Source organism: Abrus precatorius, unplaced genomic scaffold, assembly GCF_003935025.1.
Source record: "Abrus precatorius isolate BTA unplaced genomic scaffold, Abrus_2018 Scaffold8, whole genome shotgun sequence".
NCBI classification, from domain to species: domain Eukaryota; kingdom Viridiplantae; phylum Streptophyta; class Magnoliopsida; order Fabales; family Fabaceae; genus Abrus; species Abrus precatorius.
In genome coordinates, this window is record NW_020874428.1 from 8,904,770 (window position 1) to 8,912,333 (window position 7,564).

Sequence of the window (7,564 nt, forward strand, 5' to 3'; positions counted from 1 at the left end):
TTTTTTTTTGCAATGTGTGCTTAATTTCCCATAGTTAGGGGTTTATGGAACTCGAATTGATGTATTGATTCGACTTTATCTTCTAAACTTTAAGTTCTTGGATTAATTGAGTTATTAATTCTGCTTTTCATGCAATCTTTGAATGGAAATTCATTTGATTAATCAAGAGGAATCTTTACCAATGGGAATTGGATTGTTTGCTCCGATCTGAATTGGCAACTAGAGTTTAGGGATTTCTTAGGGATAAGGAGACCTAATTCTGCAATCTTATAGTTCTAATTCTTAATGCAACCTTAAATTGAATCTCACCTAAGGGATTAGGGAGGTTTAGTGGATTGTTAGGGTCAATGAGTTAAGGAATTAACCTTTGGCTAGGTATATGTGAAACTGATTGTCAATTATTCAATTGCTTGAATGTTCAGAGGATTTAATTGGATTGATATTGATATTCTTGTGAAGTAAATTCCTACCTATCCTTCATTGCTATTTCATTTCATCACAAATCTTATACTCTGTTTTTCTGCAAGTTCTTTACTTTTGATTGCTCTGATTATTGCTTTTATATGATACAACTCTCTTCCCAAATTCGTATGGCTCAAATGGTTATTTTTCTGTGAAGTGATAATTGAGTTCCTAATTCCCTGTGGAGACGATACTCGGATCTTAAATTTACTCATTACTTGCTGCAATCCTAGTGCACTTGCTAGTGTTTAGATTGCAAACAACAAGTTTTTGGCGCCGTTGCCGGGGAATTTCAGTTTCAATATCATTAGTAACATAAGAATAGCTAGATTGAGTATTTTGTTTCTCTAAATTTCTGTAGTATTAGTCTGTAGTTAGACATTTTGTCCATTCTGCATAATTCTGCAGCTTTTAAACTTGTGTTTCAATTACTTTTACTGATATTTGCTGCATAATTTTCGTGGTGCAGTTCTGAATACTAACTTGTAGTTTACGTTTGCTTCATTTTGATTTGTATATGCGTGGAAAAAACAAAAACAAATCAACTCTAGTCTTTGATCCTGACATAGACATAACCTTAAGGAGATTGAGAAAAGAGTCTAGAGTAGAAAAAGTCATAGGGAGTGATAGTGAATTAGAAGTTGTCCATTCTCCAAAATTTCAAAACAATCCTAGAGTGAAAAGAACGCCTACATCTTTGAGACAACTAAATTCAGAAATAGAGATGGCAGAACAAAATAGAATTAGAACATTAGGGGACTATGCAATTCCTAACATGCAAGGTTTTAACTCTTCTATAATCAGGCCATCTATTCAAGCCAACCATTTTGAGATTAAACCTGCCTTATTACACTTAGTCCAACAAGATCAGTTTTCTGGTGGAAATTCTGATGATCCTAACCTACATATTTCAAATTTTCTACAGCTATGTGACACCATAAGAATAAATGGGGTTAGTGAAGAAGCCATCAGACTGAGACTATTTCCTTTTTCCTCGAGAGATAGAGCAAAATGCTGGTTACAAGCTCAACCACAAGGAAGCATTACAACTTGGACAGAACTTGTGAACAGGTTTCTAACCAAGTACTTCCCTCCATCCAAAGCTGCTAAGCTGAGAGGAGAAATTACATCCTTTGTTCAGCAAGATGGAGAATCATTGTATGAAGCCTGGGAAAGATACAAAGAATTGCTAAGAAGGTGTCCACATCATTGTATTCCAGATTGGATGCAATTGGAAACTTTTTATAATGGGATGAATGCAGTAACAAGAACAATGGTTGATGCTGCTGCTGGAGGTTCATTAAATACAAAGTCCTTGGAAGAAGCTCAGAGGATTATTGACATGTTGGCATCTTCAATGTATCAGAATTCAAACTCAAGGAATCAAGGAAGAAACTCTGGTCATGAAGCTAAGGTTCTGGAAACTTTTCTTGCACAAAATCAGCTACAAAATCAAATGTTTTCAGAACAATTAGCTGCCTTAACACAACAAATCAACAATCTGCAAACAGGGAGTATGCCTACCAGTTAGCTAAGTTGTGATTTTTGTGGAGGAAACCATGCGAATGGTGCATGTGAGGCATCCACAAGTGAACCACAAGAGCAAGTGAATTATATGAATAATTTTCAGAGACAACAGCCATCATATCCCCCTGGATTTCAATTTTTGAATAATAGAACTCAGCAGTATTCTAATTGGAATAATCAATATTCTGCTGCAAAGAATTCTAACTCAAATTTGCCTTTTTCTAATGCAGGTCCAGCAACACAACAGCCTTATTTTCAGAGGAATTCATCCACTCAATCTCAAGGAAATCAGAAATTTTCCAGACCTATGAATGAGAGGTTGACTGAGATGGAAGAAACTATGCTGCAATTCATGAAGGTGACTCAAACAAGCTTCAAAAACCAAGAAGCTTCCATGAAGAAACTAGAGACACAGATTGGACAATTAGCTGAACAACTATCCAGCGGGGATGATGGAAGATTTCCAAGTAATACAGTAATCAATCCTAAAGAGCAATGTCAAGCCATAACTACAAGGAGTGGAGCTGTAGTTGCAAGCCCTAAACTAGCAGAAAAGAAAGTGAATGATGTAGCAGAGAGAAAAATTGAACAAGATCTGCAACAAGAAAATTTTAAGCTATTGAAGAAAGACCATTCAGAAGAAAAAGTAGATGTTCCTATGAATTTTGAAAGGAAAACTAAAAAGAAACTCTTTGAGGAAGCTTGTAAGCCAATAGACCCAGAAAAATACAAGAGGCTGCCTTATCCTCAAAGAGTCCAAAATCCTAAACAAGAAGAACAATTCGAAAGGTTTATGAATGTCTTTAAGAAATTACAAATTAACATTCCTTTTGCAGAAGCTTTGGAGCAAATGCCTTCATATGCAAAGTTCATGAAAGAACTACTTTCCAGAAAAAGGAAGCTAGAGCATGACAAAACAATACCTTTGACAGAGGAGAGCAGTGCCATTCTTAAGAGAAAACTTCCTCAAAAGTTGAAAGATCCTGGATCATTTAGCATTCCTTGTGAAATAGGAAACTGCACTGTGGGAAGAGCATTGTGTGACTTGGGAGCAAGCATAAATCTGATACCATTAGCTGTTCTACAGAAACTTGGCATAGAGGAAGTGAAGCCTACCAATATTACACTGCAGCTAGCTGATAGATTATACACTTATCCATATGGAGTTGTTGAAGATTTATTAGTTAAAGTTGACAAGTTCATTTTTCCTGCAGATTTTGTGATTCTGGACATGGAAGTGGATTCTAACATTCCTTTAATCCTAGGGAGGCCATTTCTTACAACCAGGAGAGCTTTAATAGATGTGCAAAAAGGTGAACTTATGCTTCGAGTTCAAGATGAGAAGGTAATATTTAATGTGTTTGAAGCTTTAAAATATCCAGTTGAAGATAATACATGTATGAAGGTAGATATACTGGATGCTTTTATTACACAACACCATATGAAAGAATTTGATGAAACTGCTGTGTTAGAAGAAATAATATCTGCATGGAATGACAAATCTGAAACTCTGAATGAAGAAGATATCATGGAAATGCAGCAGCAATTGGAAGCTTTGCCGATGCAAAAACTTGCAGAAAATTTGGTGAAAGAAGAGCTAAAAAAGGACGCTAAAGAAGAGGAAAAGCAAAAGCTAGAACTGAAACAACTCCCTTCACACCTGCGGTATGCATTTCTGGATGAGAAACATGAAAATCTAGTCATCATCAACAATGAACTTAAGGAAGAACAAGAGGAAAAATTGTTAAGAATCTTAAGAGAACACAAATCTGCAATTGGCTAGAGTATTGCAGATCTGAAAGGTATAAATCCCTCATTTTGTAAGCACAGAATTTTATTTGAAGAGAATTTTAAGCCTGTTGTGCAGCCACAAAGGAGGTTAAACCCAGCCATGAAAGAGGTAGTTAAAAAAGAGGTCATAAAGCTGTTAGATGCAGGAATAATATACCCTATTTCTGACAGCAATTGGGTAAGTCCAGTCCAAGTTGTTCCAAAGAAAGGTGGTATGACAGTTGTACCTAATGAAAAGAATGAACTTGTCCCTACTAGGACTGTGACTGGATGGAGAATGTGCATAGACTATAGGAAATTAAATAATGCAACCAGAAAAGACCATTTCCCACTACCATTTGCAGATCAAATGCTAGAAAGACTTGCTGGACATTCATTTTATTGTTTTCTTGATGGGTATTCAGGATATAATCAAATAGCTGTGGATCCTTTGGATCAAGAGAAAACTGCATTTACATGTCCATTTGAGTCTTTGCATATAGGAGAATGCCATTTGGTTTGTGTAATGCCCCTGCCACTTTCCAAAGATGCATGCTTTCTGTTTTTTCTGATTTGGTAGAAAACATCATAGAAGTGTTCATGGACGATTTCTCTATTTTTGGTGATTCTTTTGATGATTGTTTAGCTAATCTATCCACTGTTTTGTAGAGATGTGAAGATACTAACCTTGTGTTAAATTGGGAGAAGTGTCATTTCATGGTACAAGAAGGCATTGTCCTTGGTCACAAAATTTCAGAGAAAGGAATGGAGGTGGTTAGAAGTCATTAGTAAATTGCCTCCACCTATCAATGTTAAGGGAGTTAGAAGTTTTTTAGGACATGTTGGTTTTTATAGAAGATTCATAAAAGATTTTTCCAAGATTGCTAAACCCTTGAGTAATTTACTTGTAAAAGATGCATATTTCATATTTGATGATAATTGTTTGCATGCATTTTCTGTTTTAAAAGAGAAACTGATTTCTGCACCTATTCTTGCAAAACCAGATTGGAAATTACCTTTTGAACTCATGTGTGATGCAAGCGATAGTGCAGTGGGTGCTGTGTTAGGACAGAGAAAAGATAGGAAATTACATGCTATCTATTATTCAAGCAAAGTGTTAAATCCTGCACAAGTGAATTACACAACAACAGAAAAAGAACTTTTAGCTGTTGTACATGCTTTTGATAAGTTTAGATCATATTTAATGGGTTCAAAAGTGATTGTATACACTGATCATGCTGCTCTTAAATATCTTTTGACAAAACAGGATGCAAAGCCTAGATTATTAAGATGGATTCTACTCCTCTAAGAATTTGAGCTAGAGATCAAAGACAAGAAAGGGAAAGAAAATTGTGTAGCAGACCACTTGTCCATACTTCCTTTGGAGAGTTTAACCACTGAATCATTGGAAATAAATGAAGAATTTCCAGATGAAAAGCTGTTTGCAGTGGAAAACATGCCTTGGTTTGCTGACATTGCAAATTTTAAAGCCACTCAATTCATTCCAAAGAGGTTTACTTGGCAGCAAAAGAAGAAGTTCTTACATGACAGCAAATTTATGTGTGGGAAGACCCATATCTGTTCAAAATTGGAATAGATGGGTTAATTAGAAGATGCATTCCACAAAGTGAGCAAGCTGAGATACTATGGCATTGTCACAATTTAGAATATGGAGGCCACCATGCAAGTTCAAGGACTGCTGTAAAAGTTTTGCAAGCAGGTTTCTTTTGGCCTACACTCTTCAAAGATGCCAAGAAGTATGTGGAAAAATGTGATAAATGTCAAAGAACTGGAAATATTTCAAGAAGACATGAGCTGTTATTAACTAACATCCTAGAAGTGGAACCATTTGATGTATGGGGGATTGATTTCATGGGACCATTTCCCCCACCATTCTCACACGAATACATTCTAGTTGCAGTGGATTATGTGTCTAAATGGGTAGAAGCAATTCCCACCAGATCAAATGATGCAAAGGTAGTGATTTCTTTTATAAGAAAGAACATTTTTTCAAGATTTGGTGTGCCTAGAGTGCTGATAAGTGATGGAGGTACTCACTTCTGCAACAAGTATCTTGAAGCTGTATTAATGAAATATGGTGTGAAGCATAAGGTTGCTACTCCATACCATCCACAAACAAGTGGACAAGTGGAGGTTTCAAATAGAGAGATCAAGCAAATTCTAGAGAAAGTAGTGAACAGTTCAAGGAAGGATTGGTCAAAGAAACTGGATGACTCACTGTGGGCATATAGAACTACTTTTAAAACTCCAATTGGTATGTCTCCATATCAGCTAGTATTTGGAAAGGCCTGTCACTTACCTCTAGAGCTGGAGCACAAAGCATATTGGACTACCAAGTGGCTTAAGTTTGATTTGTCAAGTGCTGGAAAGAAGAGAGTTTTACAGTTGCATGAATTGGAAGAATTCAGACAACAAGCTTATGAGAATGCAAAGTTGTACAAAGAAAGAACCAAGAGGATCCATGACAAATTTATTCTGCAAAAAGATTTCAGACCTGGCCAACAAGTACTATTATTCAATTCAAGATTAAAATTGTTTCCAGGGAAACTGAAATCTAGATGGTCTGGACCGTTTTTAATTAAGGAAACTTCTCCCTTTGGAGCAATTCTTATAGAAGATCTGAAAACAGGGAGAGAATTCAAGGTCAATGGCCAAAGATTGAAGATCTATCATGGAGAGGAGTTTACAAGGAACATATCATGCATGAAACTGGTTTCTCTTGAGTGAGAAACATTTAATGTCAAGCTAATGACATTAAAGAAGCGCTTTGTGAAAGGCAACTCACATTTCTAACCTAATTTAAGTTTTCTGCATTATTTTTGAATTAACAGTGTTCATAGAAGTCAAAGTCTGAACTTTTCATCTTGGTTACCTTGCTGAATCTGATGTTTGGAATAAATCTGGTGGCTGAAACAAGAATGCAGATTGGAATTAATTAGAATGCTTAAAGTTCTTGTACAATCTGAATAATAGTTATCAAATTCTGCAAATTCTCTGCCAAATACAAAGTTCTGCAGCACACTTATCATATTCTGTAATTTTGATGCAAAAGGTAAATTTTGAAGCATGCTAAATCTGTCATTTGTAGCGAATCTGATAAATGCAATTGGACTTCATGCTATAATGTGTTATGGAAAAGTCAGAATTGCATTGTGAATATGTTAAGCAGAAATTCTGCAGAATTCAACTGTGATGTTTGTTGCATCTGTAATTTGGAGTGAAAATGATGAATGAATTGAGAGTTCATGATAGGAGTGTGTAATGTAAAAGTCAAAACTGCATAAGTAGGGAGTGAATACATGTTCTGCAGAAATTCTGTAGAATTCAGCCTTGGATGAATTTGCATATGTAATTAAGGGTGAACATGATGAGGGAAATAGGTATTTTATATGGTGAGTGTGTATTGGAATGATTATGATTTGTTAAGTGAGCCAATTAAAGTTTGGAGAACTTGGATTGATGAAAGGAATCACTCTTTTGCAGGAAAGCAATCACGCAGAGATGGAATTCTGAGATATCCCCTCTGGAACAATCACTCTCGCTGATGAGAGTGATAACGCAGAGGCAGATGGGAAAAAACACACTCTCTGGATCACTTCCTTTCCTTGTCAAGAGTGACCACGCACAGGTAAGTATAAAATATTTCTTAGCGTGTTACTCCTTTTAATGAAAAAAGTGACCACGCTCAAGCAATAAGCTTGCGCGTTATCACTTTGCCCAGCAATAGTGATAACGCGCATTGCATTCAAAATTTCCAAGCTCTCTGGAACACTCACTCTGTTCG

The 7,564-nt window shown here is 36.1% G+C and overlaps 1 non-coding gene across 1 annotated transcript; it reads right to left on the reverse strand.

The window, feature by feature from the left end:
* Positions 1 to 1,570: 1,570 nt before the first annotated feature.
* Positions 1,571 to 1,677, reverse strand: LOC113848725. The gene has a single exon (XR_003501985.1). It is a non-coding gene; the product is annotated as a small nucleolar RNA R71 (small nucleolar RNA).
* Positions 1,678 to 7,564: the final 5,887 nt, after the last annotated feature.